Below are 27,430 nucleotides of genomic sequence, written 5' to 3'. Positions count from 1 at the left end.
CCTTCCATATTGCGCCTCTCTCGTGCACTCACGCATGCGCAGTATGGAGCCGCCTGTCTTCAGGAGGACTCAGCTCCCGAAGACTTCTGAAGTCCCCCGCGGTGTGGGAATTCAAACAGAGGAGCTTCCGCTGCAACAAGGGCACCGGGAGGAGAGAGGGAAGCCTCTATAGAACCCACAGCCTTTCCTATCCTTAGTTGAGCATCTGGTTTAGTTTTTTAAATACAATTCCCAATTACCTAAATGACAGCTACTAGCAATGCTGTGTTTCTGAGTTGGATGGAATTGTGTTTTTCGCACAGATGACAGTTGCAGAGAGGATAACTATATGTGCAGTAAAGAGTAGGAAAACAAGCAGGGGCGTAATTCCAAATCATGTGGCCCCCAGCAAAACTTTGATGGGGCCCCCAATGTTCACTCCCCTTTCCCTTGCCTACCCTTGTAGACCCTCACATACTGGGGGCCCATCCTGCAAGGATCATAAAACAAGTATGGACAGGATTTTATCTGGGCCAGAACCCCACGTAGAATAAGCTATAATATAATTTGTAGGGATAAAATTAGGGGTGGGATGGCGGCTCCAGACATTTTAGCATATTACAATAGCATACATTTAACAAGAGTTATCGAATGGAAATTGGAATATACATTAGGAATAGGTCAAAAATTATGGACAAAGATAGACAAAGAAGAGATAGATTTGGATCAGTTATTTGCTTGGCATTTCGCTCATGTATATAAATTATGGAGGACGTCATTTCACCCCTTAATAAAACCCACTTTGGGAAGTCTGTATACTCAAATGAAAAAATGGCAGACGGGGGAAGCCTTTCTCCCGTTACATCAATATATCATAACCCGGGGTTCACACCCGCGTCTTCGGCATCATGGTTTTCCCAAAACGGACTGAATAGGGATACACGCTTAATTCATATTTTTGGATATAAAGATCTGGGGATCACTGGATTGATGGAGGAATTACGAGTAAATACTACTTGGTGGGTTACTCAGGTGAAAAGCTATATGGATAAAAATGGGCCCATTAAAAAAGTTGTAAATCTATTTGAAAAATGTCTCCTTAATAAAAGACTACCTAAAATATTGTCTTCAGTGTATGATTGTCTAAAAATCACCAATTAATGTGATTTCCCGCCCTACTGCAAAAAATGGGAACTTAACCTCTTGACGACCAGCTAACGCTGATTGGCGTAAACTGGTCGTCTGCGGGTTACCATGGAAACGGCCGCTCGATCGAGCGGCCTTTCCATGTCAGTTCACGGAGGGTGTCTCCGTGAAAAGCCGGAGAGCCGCCGATCGCGGCTCGCCGGCAAAATGTAAAAAGGCGGGGAAGAAATCCTCGCTGTTTACATCATACGGCGCTGCTGAGCAGCAGCGCCGTAAGGCAGATCAGCGATCCCCGGCCTCCGATTGGCCGGGGATCGCCGGCATATGATAGGCTGAAGCCTATCCTTCAATGAGCAGGACAGAAATCCGTCCTGCGCAGCTCACAGGGGGAGGGAGAGGGAGGGAGCGGCGAGACGGTGAAGAACGCTGCGGAGGGGGGCTTTGAAGAGCCCCCCCCGCTAAGCAAATGCAGCCGGTGGCGATCAGACTCCCCCAGCAGGACATCCCCCTAGTGGGGAAAAAAGGGGGGTAGTCTGATCGCCCTGCTGCACTCCTGATCGGTGCTACGGGCTGTAGAGCCCACGCAGCACCGATCATTGAAAAATCCCCTGGTTGGCAAGTGGTTAATTTAAAAACTTAATTGAGACAAAAATGGCCAAGAATTTGGTCCGCTGTATGGACGAACTCTGACTTGGACGTACAGTGGATGCAATTCAAGGTGGTAGCCAGGTGGTATTTAACGCCAGAACGGGTGGGTAAATTTAGATCGGGGATGGCCGGTGACTGTTGGAGATGCGGGCAGTCAGGGGGGTCAGAAATACATATGTGGTGGAGTTGCCCGTTGGTTTCACCTTTATGGGAAAAATTAATGGATCTTGGAAAACAAGTGATAGACTCTAATTTCAACTTGTCAGTAATTAATGCAATTTTTGGCATAACAGAGCAGAAGGAAAGTAGAGAGTGTACCTTCCTTAAAGAGGTGGGCAGTCTTTTTCTGAGGAAGCTAATTGCCAAAAATTGGAAGAGCTTAGACCATCCCTATTTTTCAGATTGGGTTAGGGAAATGGACATTGCCTATGATAGATTAGAGGCTCCCGTTTCTGAAATGAATTCAACTCAATACAAAACATTTAGAGAGGTTTGGACTAATATAAAGGAATATTTATCTCTCATGGCTATACAATAAAGGCATTAGTAAGTGTTCTCGGGGGCCACCCATAATGGGTTTTCCCAATAAGATCACATTGCCCCACCACTAAATGGAAATGGGAGGATATATGGGAAAATGTGGGCATCGTTCTGCTACCTAGCCTGTAAGTAAGAGAATGTGAGGTGTCTGTTGGGTGGGGTATGGATGTCATATGGGGTGGTATGGGGCTGAGTGGGGAGAAAGGGGTGGTCCTTGGGTTAGCTGCACAGGTACCATATTAGACACTATATTTGTGTATTGTTGACTTATTTGCATTAGTAATAGTCTTTAATAATAAGTAGTATTAGTAAGTAGTTTGATTTTTCCTATTCTCGCTTGTTTTTCAAGCAATGATGCAAACCTGACTTAAGGTAAATGCCTTAAACGAATCAGGATATACCCCGGTGGGAGGGCTGAGCTTGAAAAAAAAAAAAAAAAAACAAGTATGGACATCATAAAATTTACACCCATACCAAGAGTAACCACAAAAACACCTGATCTAAGGAATGGACCCATTTATCAGAGGGCGTGAGGTAGTAGTCCCCTTACACCTCTGGGTCCTCTGCGCTCGCAGTGGCTGCTCCCATTTAGTTATGCCCCTGGAAACAAGCTTTTATTGTATGTTATATACCAGACTATTTCCACAGAGGTGCTATTCGTGCTACTGACGAGTCACTGTTTGTCCCCTACCTTATTGCCTGCTGAAGGGGGCTGTGCCTGCGAAACGCGTTGCATCTTTTTTGGGGTACCAATAATAAATTTATTTATTTAATCCAGACAGTTTATCGTGTCTGCTTTCCGAAGGGAAAATCCACCACTGCCTCCCAGCAACTTTTAAAACTTTTATTACTTTTTATCCTGCTGGCGCCTCCGTTCTCTAGCGATTATACTGTGTCCACCCTTGGTGGAGGGGTGACCTACACCTATTTTTCCGATCTACAGAGAGCGACTTCTTAATCCTGAGTGAGGACAGGTCTAATCTCCTCACCTGCATATACAGTGGTTGCCTGAGAGGTAACCCATGTTTGTGAGTATTTCTATCTCACACTTTATTATTCCACTTGTTCCAATACATACTACACTATATTGGGCTCTCAGTGTTTCTTATTTTATTTTCACTTTCAGCACTCCAAGATGTTCTTTTCCCCTTCTATTCGTACAGAAACTGAAGGCCCTCTGTCCAGAAATCCATTGCTGATTATAGGATTCTAGGTTGTAATGATGTCATCCATTAAATCGGCAGAGTTTTGCTCCCCGAGGCTTGCTCGGTCAATATGCTAAACAGTGCTGGCGCACAAATGCAGGTACACGGCGCTTGTGGGGCGGGGAGGGGGGGAGGGAGACATACCTGGGGTGACAAATGTCTTGAGACTGAATGGGATTTGTTCATTAGCATAAATACATTTCAAGGATATATGTTTATCATGCTATAGAATGTCAACTCGCGTTGATCTCAGTGGGGAATAGACAAATGATAGATCGTCACAGCAGGCTGCCTGATTGGAACGTGGGGCTGCAAGGAAATCTTATTAGCTCATATAGAAAGGGAGGTGGTTAGCAGGTCGATAAGTAAATGTTACCAATATCACTTAAAAGGTCACTTTAAAGGGACATTTAACTTGCTAGAAACCTAGATCGGAGCTGCTAACTATTTGTCATTTAAAGTAATTAGAAACAATCCTTTTTTCTTTTCTCCACTTTGCCACCAGCAAAGAATTTCCAAAACTGACACTATCATTATTATTTATTGGATTTATATAGCGCCAACATATTACGCAGCGCTATACAATACATACGATTACAGACAATGATAACAGGGGTGACTGACAACACAATACAGATAATAAGCAATAAGATACACAACACAATACAGGTAACAAGCAATAAGACACAACAACATAATACAGGTAATAAGCTATAAGATGCGCAACACAGTACAGATAATAAGCAATAAGATACACAGCACAATACAGGTAACAAGCAATAAGATACATAACACAATACAGATAATAAGCAATAAGATACACAATACAGGTAATAAGCAATAAGATACATAACACAATACAGATAATAAGCAATAAGATACACAATACAGGTAATAAGCAATAAGATACACAACACAGGTAACAAGCTATAAGATGCGCAACACAATACAGATAATAAGCAATAAGATACACAACACAATACAGGTAACAAGCAATAAGATACACAACACAATACAGGTAACAAGCAATAAGATACACAACACAATACAGGTAACAAGCAATAAGATACACAACACAATACAGGTAACAAGCAATAAGATACAACAACATAATACAGGTAATAAGCAATAAGATACACAACACAATACAGGTAACAAGCAATAAGATACACAACACAATACAGGTAACAAGCAATAAGATACAACAACACAATACAGGTAACAAGCAATAAGATACACAACACAATACAGGTAACAAGCAATAAGATACACAACACAATACAGGTAATAAGCAATAAGATACAACAACACAATACAGGTAATAAGCAATAAGATACACAACACAATACAGGTAATAAGCAATAAGATACACAACACAGGTAATAAGCAATAAGATACACAACACAATACAGGTAACAAGCAATAAAACACACAACACAGTACAGATAATAAGCAATAAGATACACAGCACAATACAGGTAACAAGCAATAAGATACATAACACAATACAGATAATAAGCAATAAGATACACAATACAGGTAATAAGCAATAAGATACATAACACAATACAGATAATAAGCAATAAGATACACAATACAGGTAATAAGCAATAAGATACACAATACAGGTAATAAGCAATAAGATACACAACACAATACAGGTAACAAGCAATAAGATACACAACACAATACAGATAATAAGCAATAAGATACACAACACAATACAGGTAACAAGCAATAAGATACACAACACAATACAGGTAACAAGCAATAAGATACACAACACAATACAGATAATAAGCAATAAGATACACAACACAATACAGGTAACAAGCAATAAGATACACAACACAATACAGGTAATAAGCTATAAGATGCACAACACAATACAGGTAATAATACAATGCCAGATCATACACTGGAGTGGTAGTCCCAATAATACAAGTTCACATTATTCTGGGTAGAGTGCACAATCAAATATGATACACAAGGAGGGAGGACCCTGCCAAAGGCTTACAGTCTAGAGGGAGAAGGTGATGACTTGAAAGGAGGGGGGCTGGATCGAGAGGTTCTCAGCAGAGAGGGCAGCGTTGAATTTTGGGTAAGCCTCCTTGAAGAGGTGAGTTTTGAGGGCTTGTTTGAAGGAGGGGGCAAGCCTGACAGGCAATGGGAGAGAGTTCCACGGGATGGGGGCAGCTCTAGTAAATTCCTGTAGTTGTGCATGGGAGTGCAAAATGCGTGGGGTGGTACTTAGGAGGAGATTGTTGGAGGAGCGAAGTGCACTTTTTTGCAACTATGGTAACAGCTATGTGTTTGATGTACATGTTGCCTAGAAACGCCCTCCTTGCTAAACAAGTAAATAGCTGCACAACGCAAGCGGCAACAGGTGACCCGAAGGACAGCAAGGGAAGCTTCATTAGGATCCAGAAGCTTCCCTCTCCTTACGTAAGTATCAGTGTTTTTAATCATCCATGGAAGTGTTCTGTGTACTTCTGTGCCCTGCTCCACCCATTTACAACTCCTTCTCCTGCTTTCCATCCATCTACAAAACATCTGTAAAATAGTTTTCACTCTTGCGCTTTGCCGTTGCTCACCACATTAGAAATGTATTGCCAGGCAAGATAAACTCCCTCATCAAAAATTTATGTTCAGTCGTTTAAAATAATGTTATTAACAAAACAAAACTCTTTATTGGATCAATACGCCGCTTAAAAGTACAACCACGAAAGCGTTTGTAGATGTCGGAGACAGAATTTTTGCCAGGTTTACAAACAGCCTCGAGAAAGGAAGTATTGACCCGGTTTTCTGTTTATCCTCTTTCTTTTTGGAGGCTGATAGGAAGGGTTGGTGGAAAGGAGCTGGAGGAAAGCCCATTGCTGTCCCAGCGAGCACGGGGTGACATTCAGAGGAAAGGCTGACTTGTCAGGTCGGCGGATGGTACACGAGCAGAAGAGAGGGGTTACCGAGCCAAGAGGACCACAGATGTGTCGGCTCTTGCAAAGTTCATGTGTAGCCAGAGGCGGCCTGAACTGCATTGACAGCACATGAATAAGAGCAGGGGGGAGCAGGGAATAAACTTATCTCTAATTAAACTTATCTGGCTGTGCGGAAGGTCGGAGGAAAGATGTTTGGTTTATTTTAGGTCTGACCCCCTAATGACTTCTGGATTTAAGTCTATCGTGCTCATGACATGGTGGTCTGATTTCATCATAAGAAGCCTCTTCAAAAGAACAGTTCTACACAAACTTTTTTATTAGCAGGGAAAATGGTTAAAACATCTGTCAAATTGTTCCTGCTGACTTCGTTTTTGCACCAGGGCTGGATTTCCGGAAACGCCACAAAGGCGTGGACCTTGGGCAGCTGTTGGTGAAAGGGGTGGCTGTCCATGGAAGAAGGGCTCCTGCATATGGTAGAGGAGGCTGTAAAAGGGGTTGCAAATGGGGGTTGCAAATGGGGAGTAGCAAATGGGGGTTGCAAATAGGGAGTAGCACATGGCTGCTGTTTAAGGAAGCTGTATATGAAAGAGAGGGTCTGTAATACATAGATATTATGCATGGAGGGGGGGGGGGGCACGTAGAATGGGGGGGATCTAGTGCACTTGGAAGTGGTCTGCAATTATGTTGTCCGAGGGGTGGAAAAAGTAAAGATCTTGTCTTGTTTGGTGCCTAATAGTAATGGGCACAGCTTAGTAAGTAATAGTAAGCAGCGCAGCTTAATGTGCAGAAGAGCTCGCTATGCACGCCTTACATAGCAGCACTCGCTGCTATGTAGGAGCGTGCCTTCCCTTAGTTACGCACACTGCTTCCTTAGTAACGCGCGTAACTTTCAATGCGGACAGTCCTGTGAATTATCGCTACCGTGATACTTCACTAACAGCCGCTACCATGACAATTAACATGTTACTTTACAGGACCTCCCGAATGTTATGCGTGTTGTCAAGGGAGAAATGCACGTAACTAAGGGAAGACACGCTCCTACATAGCAGCGAGCGCTGCTATGAAAGGTGGGCATAGTGAGCACTACAGCATATTAAGCTGCACTGCTTTAGCATCTTCTCCACCAGCGACAGACACAAACTACAGAGGGTCATAAGATCAGCAGAGAGGATCATTGGCAAACCACTTCCTCCTCTGGACCACCTGTACAACTCCAGACTGCAAGCCAGGGCTTTGAAGATCGCCAACGACCCCTCCCATCCGGGCTTCCACTTCTTTAGTAGGCTCCCCTTAGGCCGGAGGTTCCAATTCATCTCCACCAAGACCACTAGACACAGGAACAGTTTTTCCCCTCAGCTGTCAACTCTCTGAACTCTCTGCACTAAAACTCTGCTGCACATTGCACATTTTTCTGTGCTTGAATTCTGGGTTAAATGTTTTTTGTGTTCGAATTGCTGTATTGTATGTATTGTATTGCTGTAATGTAAGTATTGCTGTATTGTATTGTCACATTCTATGTTAGCCCTGTATATGCCAAGCCCAATTCTGGGCATGACCAAGTCGTGCTTGGCGAAATAAATTTTCTGATTCTGAGGACGTTAGTGTTAGAGCGCCTCACTTCCTGCTAAATTTTTAGCGTTGCTGTGTGATGTGATCATTTAATCGCACCACTACCGCCAGTTTGCAGTGTGAAACCGGCCTTAATCTCTAGTGTAGAGTGGCAGAAGTCCAGTGGGCTCTACTCTCTAAACAGTCATTTTTTGCTCTCTGACAAGCCCAGGGCTGTTTTAAGCCACACGGGGGCCCTGGGGCAAAAGTAACTTCTGAGCATTTTTCAAATCGACAGTGATTTGGAAAGCACTTGGCTAATGTTACCCTGAGGGTGTTCTCACAGCAGAGTTGTGATTTTTTTCAAAATCACAAACACACTGCACGTAGCATTTTTTGGAGAGATTCATTCAAAAATCGCTCTGAAAATCGTTTCACAAAATCGCACTCACAAATTGCTAGCGATTGCTATTGGGATTTTGGTGTGCACTAGCCCAGAGAGAGGAGGAGTGGAGAGAGACTGAGAATAGCCTGAGATGGAGCAGAGCGCTCATCTGTATTGCAGTCTCACATCACACAGAGGCTACTTGCCTGTAATAGCACTCATGTCCCTGCCAGTCTCTCACACAAGTCAGAAAGCAGCCCTCCTGGAGTCTAGAGACTGTCAAAAACTTTTCAACTTGTTTAACACCTTACAGATTTTACCAGATCTTACCAGACAGATTTTTGCCAACGGACCCTCCAGACAAGCTCTGCATCATGCTGTGTATATTTACCAGCTTGCCTGCCCTCTAATTGCGCTTTTATCAGCTAGCCTAGTGTTTCACATTGCCTTACAACAACGAATCTGAATACACCAGATACCAGACCTGTCCTAAATCACTGAATGAAAAGCGGTTTGGGGAGAGATTGCCCCCCTTCCCAACTGGCCAGTGTGGGCCGGCCTGCCTGCCACTGCTGCTGAGCTGAACATGCAGGAATATGGGAACAGTCAGTAAGAACACCTGGGGGGCCCAGCAGAGGTCGGAGGCCCTGGGGCAATTGCCCCCTTTGCCTCTATTGTAGCGCCAGCTCTGGACAAGCCACAGCTTTCCCTCAATGGCTATAGTTTTTCGACTTTGAACAACAGAGGCAATGTATTGAACGCCATCTCCAGGAAGTGAGAGAAGCAGGGGGTCCATTATAATCATAATAAACCATTATTTTGGGTTCCGTCACGGATATCCTAAAGAAATAGGTCATATCTGGTACATCTGAGAGTGGAACCAATTTGGGGATTCTGGCGGACAGATAAAAAATAAGATGCATTAGCAGCACAGTTGGTAGCTGCCTGTGGAGGACGATGAAACGATAGCATTGTGATAATAATGTTCAAGCATAGACTGAGTGGGAGGCAGGATTTCCCAATCGTGTATTCCCGCTGGAATGCCACGGCGGTCTCGGTGCCAAGGAGGTGACGGCAAAACCAATTCTTCTGTACACTGTACAGTAATAATGCAGGTCTCTCAGTTCAGCAGTCAGCCCCTACCCGGCTACGGCAATTAAGCCGCAAGGAGAAATGGGCACCAGTATGCAGATAAGGTAATTTCTCCGCTATAAGGAGAATCCTGGCACATATTGTTGCGCCCAAATTTAACAGTATGCGCCAGCATTCTCCTTATAGCGGAGAAATTACTTTTGCAGCAATGGGCATGGGGCTTTATCGGGCACCCATTAAAATATTGGCATTGAGGGGAACTTTGGGGTGCCCTCTGTGCTTGATAAGTGTAAGACTGGGAAAGGGGTTTTAAGCGTTGGGTGGTGGGCTTAAGGGTTAGGAATGGGGGGAATGAGATCTTAAGGATTAGATGTGCGTGGGGGGGGGGGGTCTTAAGGGTTAGGCATGGGGGAGGGCGATCTTAAGGCTTAGGTGTGCATGGGGGTTAGGCATGGGGGGTCCTAAGGGTTAGGTGTGCGTGGGGGGTGTTAAGGAATAGGCATGGGGGGTGTTAAGGAATAGGCATGGGGGGAGAGGGGTCATAAGAGTTAGGTGTGTGTGGGGGGTTAAGGTTAGTTTTAGGTATTAAGATGGATGGCTCTGTGTGAGAACAGGCTAGGTTGGGACATAGTGAAGTTACCGATATTCTTCTATAGGGGATCATAGAATATCTGTAAAATCACTGATATTCTATTGCCGATATTTTGCGCCTATTTTTGTGCTGTTCTTTCTCTCCCGCGCTTAACATTTCATTGAATTCCATCCCTGGCATTGTCATTTCTTCACAAAGGGTGGCATTTCTTCACTAAGGGTCCCTAAAGGGTGGCATCACTTAACAGGGGCCAGTGGGGCGAGAGGAGAATCGGCGAACGGCGCTGCAGAATGAGAACACGGCATAGAATGTGCCTCTGTCATTACCGGCATCGTCTCTGAGAGTTTATTGTTCAGAAAATAATGGAAAGAATCTTTGTTATTTTCTTCCAGTGATTGGAATAAATGAATAAAATCGCTCTGGGAAATGAGGAATAAAACAATGATTTACTGCTAGATTTAGTTATTTTGTGGCATTCTTGTTGTTGGAAAACAACCATAGGTGAGTAGATGGGTTATGAGTAGATCTTACTGATGATAATAAGGCAGGTGAAAACTTATCACCACACATTGATCTTTTTTTTAAGTGTTAATTCACTAAAGAAGCTTGCCTTACTAACATATAGTGATACATTTTCACAGTGAGAGTGTTGTCTTACCACTTCAGACCTAAGTTATCACAGCTGTAGTTATTATTATATGCAGCAGATAGGGAGGGGAAGAGCACACACAGGCAGGATGTAGCTCCACCCCTCCTGCTGCCAGGATGATTATAGCTATTCTGTGTAGGACAGCAAGGGAAGGAGAGAGAGAGGCTGTGGCTGGGTCTGTGTGTGTATCTGTGTCTCTTCATGTGGATTTGTGGATTTCTGTGTGTGTGTATATACAGTATATATATATATATATATATATATATATATATATATATATATATATATATATATATATATACTGTATATATATATATATATATATATATAGTCTCTCTCTCCCTCCCACTCTGTGTGCCTGCTGTGTATATTTCTCTCTATCTATACAAAGTCCCCTTCTGCATAAACTAGCAAAAATAAAGCAGACAGCTCAGAATGCTTCACTTTACATTGCAGTCTGTAGTAACACTCCACTTGATGACTGCTCCGGTGACAGGTGATAACTCCTCACACACTTTACACTCACATTTCTCTGTTGTCTGTTGCCTGTTGCTTTTGTCTTAATATCGCATGCTGTTAACTCCATGAATCCGATCGCCCATGGTCCAAGATTTTCTAGCATGCTCCCATTGGCCCGCCGCTACAGGACTATACCATCCAAAACTACTAGGCGGAAGAACACCTTCTTCCCCCAGGCTGTTCGGCTACTGAACTCCAACCTTCCCCGGTCCGGCCTGCATCTCTAACTGCTGGTGACGGTCAGCCGGTTCCTGTTGCTGTCTGCCCTGGTTCTTTATCCGAAAATGTCCTGTGGCCTTTTACCAGCACCTTATTATTATTTACCTGACTGCACGGCTCAGCAGTGAAATGGCCAATACGAACTTTTGTATGCGTTGTGCGTCTGTCTATACTCTGTCTGTCTTTACTCTGTCTATGCCATGTGTACCACAAATAATTCTGATTACCGCTCTTGCTGTACTTGGCGAAATAAAACTGATCCTGATTCTGATACTGATGTTAAAAACATTTGCAATATCGCTAGATTTATGGCTAGCTTAAACGTTTGATGTCTGCACGTATGCAGTGTCTTATCTTTCTTGAAAGCAAACCTAAACTGAAAATAAAAAGTCAAAATAAACACATCATACTTACCTCCCCTGTAGTCTACTCATCAATCTCTTTCTATTCTCCTGTATCCTATTTGTCCGCTGTGATCAATGGAATTCTTGGTTTTACATTTTAAAAATGGTGCTGACCCCATAACAGCTTCCTGGTCAGCACACCGTTAAACTGTAATATCGGCCACTTGAGCCGTAGGGAAACATGGACATTATCTTGCACATCAGTTGCCCTTTCAGTTATAACTGACAGCAACTGATATATAACTGACAGATATATTTCAGTTCTGACAAAATCTTGTAAGAACTGGAAGGAATTGTTCTTAGAAGAATTTACTGAGCTTCTGTGAGGAACTGAAGGCGAACTGAAGGCGAGGTAAGTTTAGTGGTATTCCTTTGAAGGTACATCATGTGTTTATTTTAAATAATTTTACTCGGTTCAGGTTCCTTTTATTGTCAGTGATAAGATCGCTCTCCCAGACTTACAGGATCTGGCTGCAAGCATTTGCCTCACCACTCTCAATGCTATGACATGTTGCATGGACAAGAAGTAAAATATCAGTCTGAGTCCTCTGATTTACATTGTAAAGGTCACCGTGTTACCCAGGAACACAGAGAGATCTCCGCTGACCTTGCTGGCTCTCCTCCATCTGTTGCTGCTTATTTTTCCAGCAGAAGATGAGCTGTCAATCACCAGGGATGACTCAGCAGTCGGTGACTGACAGGCATCTGCTCCCTGTGTACCGGCCACATATGTTCCCCGAACGTCAACCAGACGTATCAACAACACGAAGCGCATGAGCAACACTCCTGATCTTCATCGTTTACCCATCCTGGCAGGCAGGGCATGTCGTTCTCCGGTGACTCAGCCCTCCCAAATGAATTCTGTGATGGGTAAAGAGAACCTGAGATGGGAATGTAAAGAATAAATATACATACCTGGGGCTTCCTCCAGCCCTCTTCAATCTTATCGACCCCTCGCTATTCTCCTCCACCTTCTGGTTCTTCTGCAATTGGCCCCCGGAAAATCCTGAAATAAGTTGGGTGTCAGTGGTTAATCGCTTGTGCCTCTCACACTATGTATGTGCAATGCTTTTCTCCACGTTCAGGGCTGTATTTACCATAAGGCAACGTAGAGGAAAGATTTTACAATGTGCAAACACTGACTAAATCATTTATACATAATTATTGTAAAAATTAAGCACTTTTGTTCATTATGTTATTTTCACTGGAGTTCCTCTTTAAAGAGACACTGAAGCGGAAAAAAAACTATGATATTATGATTTATATGTGTAGTACAGCTAAGAAATAAAACATTAAGATCAGATACATCAGTCTAATTGTTTCCAGTACAGGAAGAGTTAAGAAACTCCAGTTGTTATCTCTATACAAAAAAGCCATTATATCTACGACTTTCAAAAGTCGTGGAGAGGGCTGTTTTCTGACTTTTATTATCTCAACTGTTAGTTAACTATTTACTTTTCCTCTAGCAGAGGAGAGTTCATTAGTTCACAGACTGCTGTGAAAGAATCATTTTGAATGCTGAGTGTTGTGTAATCTGCACATATTAGAGAATGATGCAATGTTAGAAAAAACACTATATACTTGAAAATAAAAATATGAGAATATTTTCTTTGCTGCTAATCTTCTAGTAATTATTCATAGTACACAACCAATTCATTATATCATATTTTTTTTTTTTCGCTTCAGTGTCTCTTTAATTGACCCTTAAATCTACAATATCATCAAGACCTGGTACCGTGCCTGGTAACCAGAGACGGTTTGGCAGTCGGGCCCAGCATTTAATAAAGAACAAATGTTTGTGTAATGGGACCCCTCTAAGTCAGAGCCAGCCGCACGCTATCTGACTGCGGCATCAGAACTTTCTGTACTCTGCCACGTCCTGGGACCGCCGTCCTTTCAAGAAACCACTTTCCTCCCGGCAGTCCAGGCATCGCTCGCAGATAGTCATCAGCGATGATTATCACGTCCTCTATCGGCAGGCGAGCCACATCACATGACACCCCCTTCCAATAAACACTTCTCTACCAGATTTATCACATCTTCGTCATGTCTCTTTCTCGTGTGATAAAGACAGCTTTTATCCCGGTTTATAGCCCAGCGCCAGGACCACAGATAAGGCATTTACTCTCCACCCGCACCCTGTTCCTGGCTGATCGTTTAAACTAGGATCACAGTTCAAAAAAATAACAAAAAACACACAAAGTGCCTATTAAATTCCATTACTATCATTGATCGCCAGGCCTGAATTTACCTAACAGGAGCCTATAGGCACAGGTGTCATGGCACCCTTGACTTTGCCCTCTTTGAACTAACAAACCTCCTTGAACTGCACCACAAGTGTGCTGGCTGTCCCAGCTGTCATTTCTCCCTTACTTCCCTTGTCTGTCATAGGTAGCTACAGGTGCCCCTTAGCATTAGGTAGTCAGAGGAATCCTTAGTATTAAGTAGCCAGTGGTGCCATCGACTGAAGGGAAATCTCGTCAGTTCTCGGAATGCTGAGACCCAGGTGAGTAACCTCTCATTTGCACTCTGCTCAGGACTCTGCATAGGGAAGAAGGGAGGGAGGGACTAGGGGAGGGAAGTGAGACGCCTTTCCATCATCAGGCGCCTGTAGGCTCGTGCCTACAGTGCCTTATGGTAAATTCGGCCCTGTTGATCGCATAAACAATAGTGGCAGTGATGTCTGTCAGTCCCTTGTGCGAGAAATGACATCAGATGAGCAGCTGGGCACTTTAGTTATTGAGTTTGAAAAATGGCAGAGGTGGTTCTTCCATGAAGTGGCATGAATCACATGCTTCAGGGTGGCAACAAATAACAGGCAGCAATAGGTGGCTCCCCTCCCCAAATGTCCCCTTCCTCGCACTCCCCCCTCCCCCTCCCTAGATGCACGGTGCCGCTTCACTCACCTGCTCTGAGGGTTCCAGCGATTGGATCTCTATCTGCCCTTCCAGCGTCCTGTATCCATGGCTACAGTGGGGCCTCATGTGACCTGTTACATGCTGTCGGATCACATGAGGTGCTGCTGTAGTCAGAGAGGAAGCAGAACTTCATATGTGGCTGGTGATCCTATCACTAATCTGCTAAGAGCGGGTGAGTGATGCAGTGCAGTGCATGTCATGTCTTCTTCTTTGTACAGACCTAGGCATAGAAATCTAATTTGCCAGTCTTTTACATTGCCGTTTAATGTATTTATACTTGTTAATCAGGTCACCTCTAAAGGTATGTACAAAGTCACGATGACCCTTATTCAATTTATATTTTCACACCTTATCAATACAATTGTCCCATATGCAATTCACTTTTTCTCCTGAGTTTTCTCCTAGGAGATATTTTTAAATTTGTTTTAAAATTCCTTTTAAACCACCAGCCCTCTTTTTGAAAAATGATCTCTTAGGAAAAGCAAATCATTTATAATAATAGAACTTTTTTCACCTACTTTTGGTACTTTTTCAGTTGCAAAGTGCTGAAAGGGTATTTTAAATAGAAGATGAAAAATGATCTCTTAGGAAAAAACTCAGGAGAAAAAGCTAGCTGCTTATAGGCCATGCCTTTTAAGCCACCAGTAAGAACATACTTAGGATAATTTTGACAGTACTTACAGTTACAGTGTGCCAACTTTTTGGTACTTTTTCATTTGCAGAATGCTAAAAAAGCTGAAGTGAATTGAATAAGGGCCAATGTGAGTTGCTCTCCTGTATTGAACTCGATCCTGGGAGTGGCACTATGGCTCTTATTCAAGTTTCTGAAATGGCCACATAGGCCTGGGCCTACGGAAGCTACAGCCTAAGGAGGCAACTGGACAGGGAAGGGGTTTGGCTGTGTTAGGAAAAGGAAGCTGCAAATGAGGAGCAACAAATGAAGGAAGGAAGCTGCTGCTGAAGACAGTTGTACATGAGGTGGCTTCTGTACATGGATGTCCTGTACATGGAAGGGGAGGGGTTGCTGCACATGAAAGGGAAGCCACAATGAAGCTGACCTAGGGGCAGAAACAATATGAATCCAGCTTCGAGTCCTGCATAAATGTGACGTTCACCAAACACAACCAGATCCACCTACGTGAAATGACTCCAGCATTCGTACGGATTTGTATAAGGAACACTTCCCAAGCAGTTCCCTGCCTGACAACCATATGGACGAGCCCCCGAACATGCGGTGATCACCACAGGTGTCTTCCGATGCCGTACTTTTAATCACATACTCTGATTCTATCTCCTTGGCTTGCCTCGGGGGTTGCTTTGAGCGATCTTAAGATCTGATAAGCTCCAACAAGCTTTGCATCCACACCAATAATAGTTAGGAGTTTAACCATTTACACGGAATATCATTTTTTTGGCAGACTATCCTTTTTAAGAGCACTTAGAGCGGTATTTGCAGACGCTCATTCGTCTAACTTTCAGCCCCCACAGAGAGAAGAGCAAACAATCCATACAACGGCGAGGTATCTTGTCAATTTATAGAGAGGTGTTTATAAGCCTTGTCTGGCGGATTTCAGCAAACAGTAGCTCATTAAAGTTTTACACTCGGCAATCAGCTGCAGCCGCAGGTAGCGGAGTATCGCGTCTCCGGCAGAGAGGAAGACATTCCAGTTATTTTTTTCCTTTTTCAAGAAATTCTTCGCCTTACGTTCGCTTAAGAGGGAGAGAAAGTGCAGCTTGTGGTGCGTGAAAGACAATGGCGTGCTTTGCTGAGTTTGCCGGGAACAACAGATTTGGTTTCTGCTGTAAACTTCGATATTTCCATGGCATTCTCAGAGCGGCGCTAGGTTCGCATTGGTCAGATGATGGCTGTAGCGCCTCAGGCATGCAAATAATCTGCTTGGTGAATGTTAAATGCGGTTCTCTGCATGAGAGGAGAGTCAGCGGCGTACATGGGAGCTGACAGTGCAGGCCTGTTAGTTTTATGGCCAGGGCTGTCAGGGGGAGTAATGCAGTGAATATTGTTAAAACCAACCAATTAAGGTGCGCACATTAGCACAATTACTGTCGTCCACAGGAATCGGGGTCTGAGTTCTGGACCGAGTTCTGAACAGAGGGGTTGTTGGCCTACAGGCTAGTGACACAAAGGGCTTGATTCACTTAGACAAATAGCATGCCTTATCACAGTTAACATACCTTATGAGAGTTAACACGCCTTATGAGCATTAACACGAATTACCATAGTTAACATGCCTTATCAGAATTAGCACGTCTTATCAGAGTAGCATAGCGAGCGCTACGAACTTAGGCCTGCTAATTGGCAATGACGAGAGCTCCACTCATCCTGCCCTGAGCCCCTGCGGGTCCAATTACTTTAATGGACATTATGCCCGCACTTTGATTGGTCCAATAGGCTGCCTGTCATTTGACAGGAGCAAAGTCCTGGGGTGGGGTCTTGCCGGAGATCGCACGTGGCGATGCGCACGCATCTCTGCTTGAATGACAGAGTTCCGCTCCGTCATCAGTCTCGTTGAGCGGTCCTGGGGCTGCCACTGCATTCATGCCAATTGGCGTGGGGTGGTAGGCAAGGGGTTAATACTAATCACACAAACTGGTCACAAAGCATGCAGACCTCTTCACCATCTGCCTCTTGAAATTGGAGAGAGCAAATGTAAGACAATTACCATATGAACTCGAGTATAGGCAGACTTTTTTGGCCCAAAAAAGTGGCCCAAAAGTGAGAGTATCGGCTTATACATGAGTCACCTCTCCCAAGTACCGCAGTCATATGAAAAGCAGAGACGGTGTGGTGAAAGATATTGCAGCCCATTACATTTTGCAGCTTGCCGTACTGCGCATGTGCACTGTATGGACAGGGTATAACTGCACATGCGCAGCTTCTTTCAGGAAACTCCCCTGTAATTATTTGCAACAACGGATCCCTCCAGGGGAAGTTATTAGGGGGGGGGGGGGTTGGTAGTTCCCTCAGAGGGGGGGGGGGGTTATTCGTTGTCCACTAAGGTAGGGGGGGTATTACTTCCCTCCAGGAAGGTTATTCTTGCTTCACAGATGAGAATTCTGTGTGAGAATAGGGTTAGGTTGGGTTGCATTTTCTGTTAAAGTGGACCCAAATAAAAAATACAAGATTTCAGAAATAAAATCTATTTTCTAATTTATAATAATAAATAGCAGCCTTTTTTCAGCTGCATGATGACAAATATAAAATATTTTACATTTATTGGAGGAACCCCTCCCTTCCTTTCAAATTGCAGGGATTTTTCCGGCAAACTGGTGGAGTAGATGGTGTCCGGCAATGGAGGAATTGCTAATGGCTGCCCCCAGTATAACCCTAGCTATGAAAAGAGAAGGGTGAAAAGCATGCACTGAAATGATCATAGGTTTGAATGAGTGTTTATTTATCTTTGTATGTGTCAGAGTGGTGCAACTAAATATGTTTAATAAAAAAAATGTTTGGTTTGGGTCCGCTTTAATAATAGCTTTCTAATACTATCTATCAATTATTGCAACCCTTTGCAAAATCTTATACAGTTGCAAAAAAATTCACGTGTGTGCCAGAACCACATGCAGTGGTGATGCTTGTGAGCCAACCCGCCCCCCAGTATAAGCAGAGTGATGCACAACAGAGAGCGCTTTCTCTTCCTTCACTCAGCGTTGTGCAGCTCGATTCCTCATCAGCCTTTGTTACAGTCTCACCGCTATGACGCCCTCTGGTGGCGCACACAGACGTCTGAACTCAAATTTGCAATGTTTTACACGCATATAGGCCCAGTTCACATCTTCGTTTTTTTATGGAATGTAACCGGAACATGTACTGTAGAAACAGAACAGATGTGAAAGGATTCAATGTTAACCTATTGGACCGTTCACATGCGTCCGTTGGTACGGATACTTTCCGTACATTGCATTCCCTGGACCAAAAAAATGCTGCAGGCCCTAATTTTCCGGACCGTTCTGCTCAGCGTAACGGAACCGGACAAAAAATGCTGTTGCATTGGGGCAATGGGGAATGTAACGTTTCTTCACACTAGTGAAGAAATGGACGGTTCCACAGTGGATGGGGGGATGTGGCGACGCGAACCTGAGCGACGGAAGGGTGAGGGAGGGTGCAGCAGCCAGGGGGTGGTGAGCGAGGGTCAACCAGGCCTCTTTTACATACCTAAAGGCAGGCAGTAGAGGCATCCATTTTCTTCCGCGTCATGTGACTACAGACTAGTCACATGACGCGCTGTGTAATCACAGCGCAAGGAGAGGAAGCCTCGGCCGCTGCCATTGGGTATGTATTTGCTGGCAAACGGAGTGAAAACCGATCCGATCCATAGGTGATCAGATCAGTTTTCACAATACATTTGCCAATGTGCACAGAGCCATCAGGATCCGGTGAAGCGGAGACCGGATCCGCTAACCGGATCCGTTTGGTTTATTTTTTCTAAGGTCAACCTGGCCTTACACACAAGCCTGAATAGCAACATGTCTTATAAGCCAGACTTCCAAAATCTGCTCTCTGTTTCATTGGGGCTGCTGTCTTGCTTTTTTGCAAATTCTGTAGATGAGTTTAACTGCATAGCTGACATTCCTGAGTGAGGTCTGACAGTTTACATTAAAATAGACCTGAACTCAGAACTTCCTCTCTACTCTAAAAGAAAAGCAACAGCATAATAACCTTTTAAGAAAAAAACATTTGTTTGTTACAGCTTACAGAGCTCCTGCAGTAAATCTGCTGTGTGTCTACTTCCTGCTTTCATGGAAGCAGCCAAAGGGTTAACGTCCTGTGTTTAAATATTAGCTGTGTCTGCTGAGGGCTGCAGAATTTTTGGGCCGAGAGATCAAATTACGCTTGTGCTTAGTTACAGATGAGGGGGAATTAGACAGGCTCTTCTCTCTAAAAACACACAGGGTGCACTTCTCTTTGTTTTCCTTGTGCCCTGTGGAAGAGTTCAGGTCCACTTTAAGATGGCCAGACACGATTACATTTTTGCCATTTATTTTGACCAGAGAAATCTGACTGATTCCCATATAGGAAAATAGGTTGAGGCGGTACTTCCCATGAGAGATTTACACTGTACCAAAGCGAAAAGTTAAAAATAAAACAATACTCTCACCCCTGTTGCAGGCTGCTTTCTTTGGTATAGACCAGTGATGGCTAACCTTGGCACTCCAGCTGTGGTGGAACTACAAGTCCCACAAGGCATTGCATTACTCTGACAGCTCTAAGCATAACTGGGGGAGGCAGAGGCATGATGGGATTTGTAGTTTTGTCACAGCTGGAGTGCCAAGGTTAGCCATCACTGGTATAGACTTTAAGACATGCGCTAAAGAAGAAGAAAGAAATCGACATTTGTTCATGGATAGAATAAAGGATCATATGCACCTTTCGTCCATTCCGATTGTGCATTTCATCTATAGGACAAACATACAAATGTTGCATTAGTAGCCTAGTGGAGCTATGGGAGTGGAGGTGGGCAACGGGGGACAGAATGGGAGCTCGCAACGGCTGTTCCACGTCCTATGGATGCTTAGTCACGCTGCGTTCCACAGTCCCCACTTGCCCACCTCCACTCCCACGGCTGCCAGCACCACCTTCACATCAGGTGCCATCTGTTTAGGCTACTAATGCAACGGCTACTAAAGTATGTTTGACCTATGGAATAAATGCACAGGTGTACGTAATCCTTTATACCAGGGGTCCCCAAACGTTTTGGGTCGAGGGCCGGGTCAACATACTTCAGACTGTTGGGGGGCCGGAGTATACATAAAATGATGTCTTTGCGGGCCAGACAGTGAAGCATACTTAGGTGACAACCTGCAGTCCAATTGGACAGAAGTGTCACCTTATGTGGAATTTGATTGGAAACCAGCAAATGACTGCTTTCTGGCTTCCATGTGGATGGGTGGTGCCAGCACTGCTATTCTATATGTGGACCACCAATATTTAAAGTGGACCCAAACCAAACATTTTTTTAATTCAAAATATTTAGTTGCACTACTCTGACATATACAAAGATAAATAAACACTCCTTCAAGCCTATGAGCATTTCACTGCATGCTTTTCACCCTTCTCTTTTCACAACTAGGGTTATGCAGGTGGCAGCCATTAGCAATTCCTCCTTTGCCAGACACCACCTACTCCACCAGTTCGCCGGATTCTGTCCCGGCAATAAGAAAGGAAGGGAGGGGTTCCTCCAGTACATGTAAAATATTTTATATTTGTCAGGTCAAATAAATTGTTTTTAAGGCACATTATTTGACTTGAAGAAGCAGCTTATGCAGGGGTCTAGTCCTGGGAAAAGAAGTGAGCGGACTCACCTGGAAAACCCCTGCGCCGCACGTAGCGCGGCACGCCAAAAAATGGGTGTGGTCAAGCATAATGTGGGCATGGTCATGGGTGGTGCCAAATATACATGACCTTAGCAGTGATGTAAAAGGTCTGCCGGGGAAGTTTGAGCTTTGCCGTAGTGTATCCCCCCAAAATAGATGTAATCTGACAGCATTTCACCAAAAAGACACATAATCTGGTAGAAGTTCCTCCAAAATACAGATAATATGGCACTGGTTCCCCCAAAATAGACAATGTGGCAGCAGCAGTTCCCCCAACATACACATAATTTGGAAGCAGTTCCCCAAAATACGCGAAACCTGACAGCGGATCACCCAAAATACACGTAACACCCAAAATACATATAATCTGGCAGCAGCCGTTCCCCTAACATACACATAATCTGGCAGCTGTTCCCCAAAATACATAACAGTGGTTCCACAAAAATGCAGATAATCTGACAGCAGTTCCCCCAAAATAGGTACCCCCAGCATAGGTAGCCAGGTCTATAGGTGTCCCCAGTATAAGTAGCCAGGAGTATAGTAGTCCCCAGTATATGTAGCCAGAGGTATATGTGCCTAGCATATGTAGCCAGGGGTATATATCCCCAGTATATGTAGCCAGGGGTATACGTGCCCATTATATGTAGCCAGGGGTATACGTGCCCAGTATATGTAGCCAGGGATATTCGTGCCCAGTATATGTAGACAGGGGTATACGTGCCCAGTATATGTAGCCAGGGGTATACGTGCCCAGTATATGTAGCCAGGGGTATATGTGCCCAGTATATGTAGCCAGGGGTATATGTGCCCAGCATATGTAGCCAGGGGTATATGTGCCAGTATATGTAGCCAGGGGGTATATGTGCCCAGTATATGTAGTCAAGGGGTATATGTGCCCAGTAGTCAGGGGGGTATATGTGCCCAGTATATGTAGTCAGGGGGGTATATGTGCCCAGTATATGTAGTCAGGGGGGAATATGTGCCCAGTATATGTAGTCAGGGGGTATATGTGCCTAGTATATGTAGTCAGGGGGGTATATGTGCCCAGTATATGTAGCCGGGGTATATGTGCCCAGTATATGTAGTCAGGGGGTATATGTGCCCAGTATATGTAGTCGGGGTATATGTCCACAGTATATGTAGGCAGAGGTATATGTCCCAGTATATGTAGGCAGAGGTATATGTCCCCAGTATATGTAGTCAGGGGGTATATATGCCCAGTATATGTAGTCAGGGGGGTATATGTGTCCAGTATATGTAGCCAGGGGTTTCTTCTTCCTAAATGTAAGATCTGCTTATTCCTAGGTAGGACCTCTCTACTTACTTTTATACATTATATAATTTTGGGGGCCCCTGCAACAATACGTATGGTGTAGTTAACACCTGAAGACAGGGATAATCACTCTATTAAAGTGAATCTTTCTTTTTAGGCTGCAACCACCATATTCTACCCACAAAGCCAAGTGGGGATGGTACTTCCCGCTTGTACGAGTGGTTGTCTCTATCAGCAACCCAGCCCTGTGAGTATAATCGGCTACCCTTTCTTTCTACACTCCTCGATAGTCCAGAGGTGTAGCTATGGTTTTCAGCTTCCGGGGACAAAGACACTTTTCGCGAATGTGGGCATGGTCATGGGTGAAGACAGATGGACAAATGCTGTTTAGATAGCTACATGTGCCCCCTTCCCCCATAGATAGCCAGATGTGCTCTTCTTCCCCATTTAGATAGCCAGATGTGCCCCCCTTTAGATAGCCAAATGTGCCCCCCTTCCTCCTGTTTCTATAGCCAGATTTTCTCCCCTTCCTCCTGTTTATGTAGACAGATGTTCCCGCTTGTTCTGCTGCTGCAACGTTTCTGCACTCCGCTGCAGAGGGAGGGAGAGAAGCAGCGGCATTTCAGGCAGCCAGCAAGCTGCATCTCACATGTGTAGGGGTGCAGCAGATGTGATGAGCGCCCTCACAGTGCTGCACCCGGGGACATATGTACCCCCTTGCCCACCCATAGCTACGTCTCTGCTCGATACCCTACGATAATACACCAGATTCGGCTCTTGGTGTCCCTATGTTCCTTTTCTGTCTCCACTAGTCCGAATGTAGCTGTGCAAACAATTGATGTGTGTGTTGGATCATTTGAGAGGGTACCTTAGCCGTAAGTTTTTGTTTGCAATACAGCACTTGAGTTCTGGTCCACTTTAAAGTGAACCTGAGTTTAAAGCCTGGTCTCTGCTCTAAAAGATACGCAGCAGCATAGCAACCTTTTCAGAAAAACATTTCTTTGTTACAGGTGATACAAATCCTGCAATATATCTGCAGTGTGTCTATTTCCTTCATGGAAGCAGACATAGGCTATCATTCATAAAGGAGCTGTCGGTACAGGGAATCAGTGTGGGAAAACACCGCTGCCGGTGTTTTAGACTTCTGGGTGGGCATTCATAAAAAAACATCCAGGTGCGGTGGCACTGCGGAGATTCCCCGAACTAGGCTGGCGGTAGGCAGGCGGAGACACGGAAGCTGCCGAGTTGATACATTTCTCCGTGTTCCGCTCTGCTGCAGCTGCCTGGGAGGTCTGTGTGTCTCCATTCACTTGCATTGGTATCGCCACATCACAGGGAGCGGTACTTCACGACCTCTCACCGCTTGCGGTGATCTTTATGAATAAACATTTTGCTACATTTGTTCCGATAATCACCGCACAAGGCGGTGATTTATCACTCTGCTCGGTAGTGTCATTTTTTTATGCGGAAAGAGCCTTTATGAATGCTGACTTTGCCGAGTGGTCGGTAAAGTCAGCTGTTTTTAGCATTTCTGCATGCGGAAATGCTTTATGAATGATAGCCATAGGGTTGGTTAACATCTTGGGCTAGATTCACTAACCGGCACTAAGCCGGTTAGTGTGCCTTATCTGAGGTTAGTGTGCCTTATCTGAGTTAGTGTGCCTTATCTCAGGTTAGTGTGCCTTATCTCAGGTTAGTGTGCCTTATCTGAGGTTAGTGTGCCTTATCTGAGTTAGTGTGCCTTATCTGAGGATAGTGTGCCTTATCTGAGTTAGTGTGCCTTATCTGAGGTTAGTGTGCCTTATCTGAGGTTAGTGTGCCTTATCTGAGTTAGTGTGCCTTATCTGAGGTTAGTGTGCCTTATCTGAGTTAGTGTGCCTTATCTGAGGTTAGTGTGCCTTATCTGAGTTTAGTGTGCCTTATCTGAGGTTAGTGTGCCTTATCTGAGTTAGTGTGCCTTATCTGAGTTAGTGTGCCTTATCTGAGTTAGTGTGCCTTATCTGAGGTTAGTGTGCCTTACCTGAGTTAGTGTGCCTTATCTGAGGTTAGTGTGCCTTATCTGAACTTAGTGCCCCTTAAGTAGCTTTGTGCACACTAAAAGATGCACAAAGCTACATCGCGCACTGCAAGATAACATCGCACCCGCTATACTGTACATGATGCGACCTTAAAGTCGCATAGGATGCGACCTAAACGGCGCATCAGTGCACCGTTATCTTTGCATCCTATGTGACCTTATGGTCGCATCATATACAGTATATCGGGTGCGACATTATCGTCGCACCGTGCGCAAAGATCGATGTGTTACGCTGTGCGCGGTGCAGTGCGCGATGTACCTTTGTGCATCTTTTAGTGTGCACAAAGCTAATTAAAGGGCACTAAGTTCAGATAAGGAACACTAACCTCAGATAAGGCACACTAACCTCAGATAAGGCACACTAACCTCAGATAAGGCACACTAACCTCAGAAAAGGCACACTAACCTCAGATAAGGCACACTAACCTCAGATAAGGCACACTAACTCAGATAAGGCACACTAACTCAGATAAGGCACACTAACCTCAGATAAGGCACACTATCCTCAGATAAGGCACACTAACCTCAGATAAGGCACACTAACTCAGATAAGGCATACTAACTCAGATAAGGCACACTAACCTCAGATAAGGCACACTAACCTCAGATAAGGCACACTAACCTCAGATAAGGCACTCTAACCTCAGATAAGGTTAGCGCTGTAATTTGTGCCCACTAAGTGATAAGGCACACTAACCGGCTTAGTGCAGGTTAGTGAATCAAGGCCCTTGTGTTTAAAATTAGCTTATCTGCCGAGGCAGCCAGCTGATGCGGCTGAGAGATCAAATTACACTGGTGCTTAGTCACCGATGAGGGGGAATTAGACAGGCTAAATTCTCTAAATACATACAGGGTGCATTTCTCTATGTTTTCCTTCTGTCCTGTGCAAGAGTTCAGGTCCACTTTAAATTGTCACGACAGCGATATTTTATCAGTGAGGTGCAGCTGTCTGCCCAGCCGCTTATGTACACTTTCTTGCCCTTTTAAAGAGGTGCCAATCAGTCGCTCGATGAAGACCTGCCTGTGTGAAAATCACATTTTCACGCCTAAACTCGCCCAGCATCTCCTTAGAACGCTTACAAAGCGAGGGCTCCCTCACCTCTACCTCTGGGCTCTGTGTAACCGCCGGGGGAATATATTGGCGCCATCTAAGTAAATATTAGCAGTAAGAAAGGCGCAGCGACACAGATAAGGAATGATTTATAGGGGAATTAATGGGAGCCGAGTGAATATAATTTGAAATGCTGCCACTGGTACACTTCCTATGGCGCGGCAATGAAGATGAAATAATAAGAGAGAGCTTTAATTAACCTGAGAATGAGTCACTGTCATCGGCGGATTCTTAGGAGCTGGAGACGGATACCTGTGTGTCCTCTTACATTCTAGACCCGGTTCTGCTCTATAAACTTTTCTTCCATCGCCATGGCAACCCGCACAAGAAAAGGGGGGGGAGCACAAAATCAGTCAATTTAGTCCATTATGGCAATAATAGCTTCTGCTACAGCCTGCTAGAGGTCAAGACAGATCTCACTACAGCCTCACACGCTGCTAACCATTCCTGAAGGCTTAGTGCTGCCATCCCTCCGGGGAGAGGATTCACTGGTATTGCTGCTACGCGATCGTTGCCACGGAAAAACTTGGTCCGTGTGAATTCTGGTGTCTGATGGATAAGGTGATGGGCATCTGATAGGTGTGCCACAGGAAAAAATGCCTTAGGTACAGCTGTAAGTTGGATTGTTGTAAGTCGCCTGGATACACCCCCCTGTTTCAGCTGTTCGATTGGGTCCCAAAGAAGGTTGTAATTGGTAGTAGGTTCAGGGATGGATTCAGATGCAATGGGGCCCTAGATTTGGGCCCCCTTGTGGTTCTCTCAGCAAGCTGCAGTGGTGAGGTCAAAGTAGGTTGACTACTAGGCCCCAAGCACCTGCCAAGGTTGCCTGGTGGATGATCCTGCTCTGAGTGGGTTGGGTGTTTTTATTGAAGCAGAGATGACAAAAGGGGCTTGATTCACAAAAGCGTGATAACCCAGTTAGCACTCCTAAGGGCCCTTTCACACTAAAGGGCTTTTTCTGTGTTTTAACGCCATGGCCATAGTTGGCGTTTTCCAAGGTAAAATGAAAGTCCATAGACTTTCATTTTACCTTTCACACTTAACGCTGCGTTTTGGAGCGTTGCGTTTTGAAGCTCCCAGGAGCTTTTTTAGGGCTGACCGCAGCGTTTCTCATTACAATTGATAGTAATGTGTTGGCGTTAAAACGCCTTCAAAACGCCTGCAGCCAAAACGCCCCGTTTTAGCCTTTTACCACTGCCTGTAGTGTGAAAGAGCCCTAAAAGTTTTGCACGTGCAAACTACTTAGCACCCTAGTTTGTGACAGTTAAAAATGGCGCACAGCGACAGGGGGATGGAAACGGCGCCGCATAGACCTACATTATATAACGCTATTTAGCGTTATAAGTGTTAAAAAATGGCACAGGCAATGTGCCTTACACTTATAACGCCAAATAGGGGGGGGGGGGGGAGAGGCAGCGGACATTGGAGGGAATAGACATCGGGAGAGGATGTGTGTAATATGCATACATTACCTTGTCCCGGGCCACCGATCACTCCTTCCCTCCGCTCCTTCACTTCATCCATTTGTTTGCTGTAGTCCTGCAGCCGGCCAATCTCCATGTGGCTTCAGTCCCCACATGCTGATTGGCCGGCTGCAGGACTACAGCAAACAAACTAGGAAGTGAAGGAGTGGAGGGAAGGAGCCGGGATAAGGTAATGTATGCATATTGCACACATCCTCCCCCGATACCTATATTCCCTGCAGTGTCCGCTGCCTCTCTCCCCCCAACCCCCGCTGCCTATACTAGCGGCCCCCTGCATTTTTTAATGGCGCACCGTTCTGCAGTAAATGTACCATAAAATGCTATTTACCGTTTTAATGTATTGACATTAAAACGGTAAATAGCATTTTATGA

At 44.7% G+C, this 27,430-nt stretch overlaps 1 protein-coding gene across 8 annotated transcripts in view; it reads left to right on the top strand.

The window, feature by feature from the left end:
* CHRM2 (cholinergic receptor muscarinic 2) overlaps nucleotides 1-27,430 on the top strand; it is a 365,548-nt gene that overhangs the window by 126,243 nt on the left and 211,875 nt on the right. For 2 of the 8 annotated variants that reach the window (XR_011030565.1, XM_068277880.1), the window contains exon 1: nucleotides 25,925-26,187. The exons of 3 other annotated variants lie outside the window; for them this stretch is intronic. The gene's annotated coding sequence lies outside the window, so the exon portion shown is untranslated. Of the gene's footprint in view, nucleotides 1-25,924; nucleotides 26,188-27,430 lie in introns of those variants that run through there. 3 more of the 8 variants (XM_068277887.1, XM_068277884.1, XM_068277882.1) reach the window with 3 other exon arrangements.

This window comes from Hyperolius riggenbachi, chromosome 3 (assembly GCF_040937935.1).
Source record: "Hyperolius riggenbachi isolate aHypRig1 chromosome 3, aHypRig1.pri, whole genome shotgun sequence".
Lineage (NCBI taxonomy): Eukaryota > Metazoa > Chordata > Amphibia > Anura > Hyperoliidae > Hyperolius > Hyperolius riggenbachi.
The sequence above is the reverse complement of the archived record's forward strand: the minus strand, read 5'-3'. Positions and strand labels throughout refer to the sequence as shown.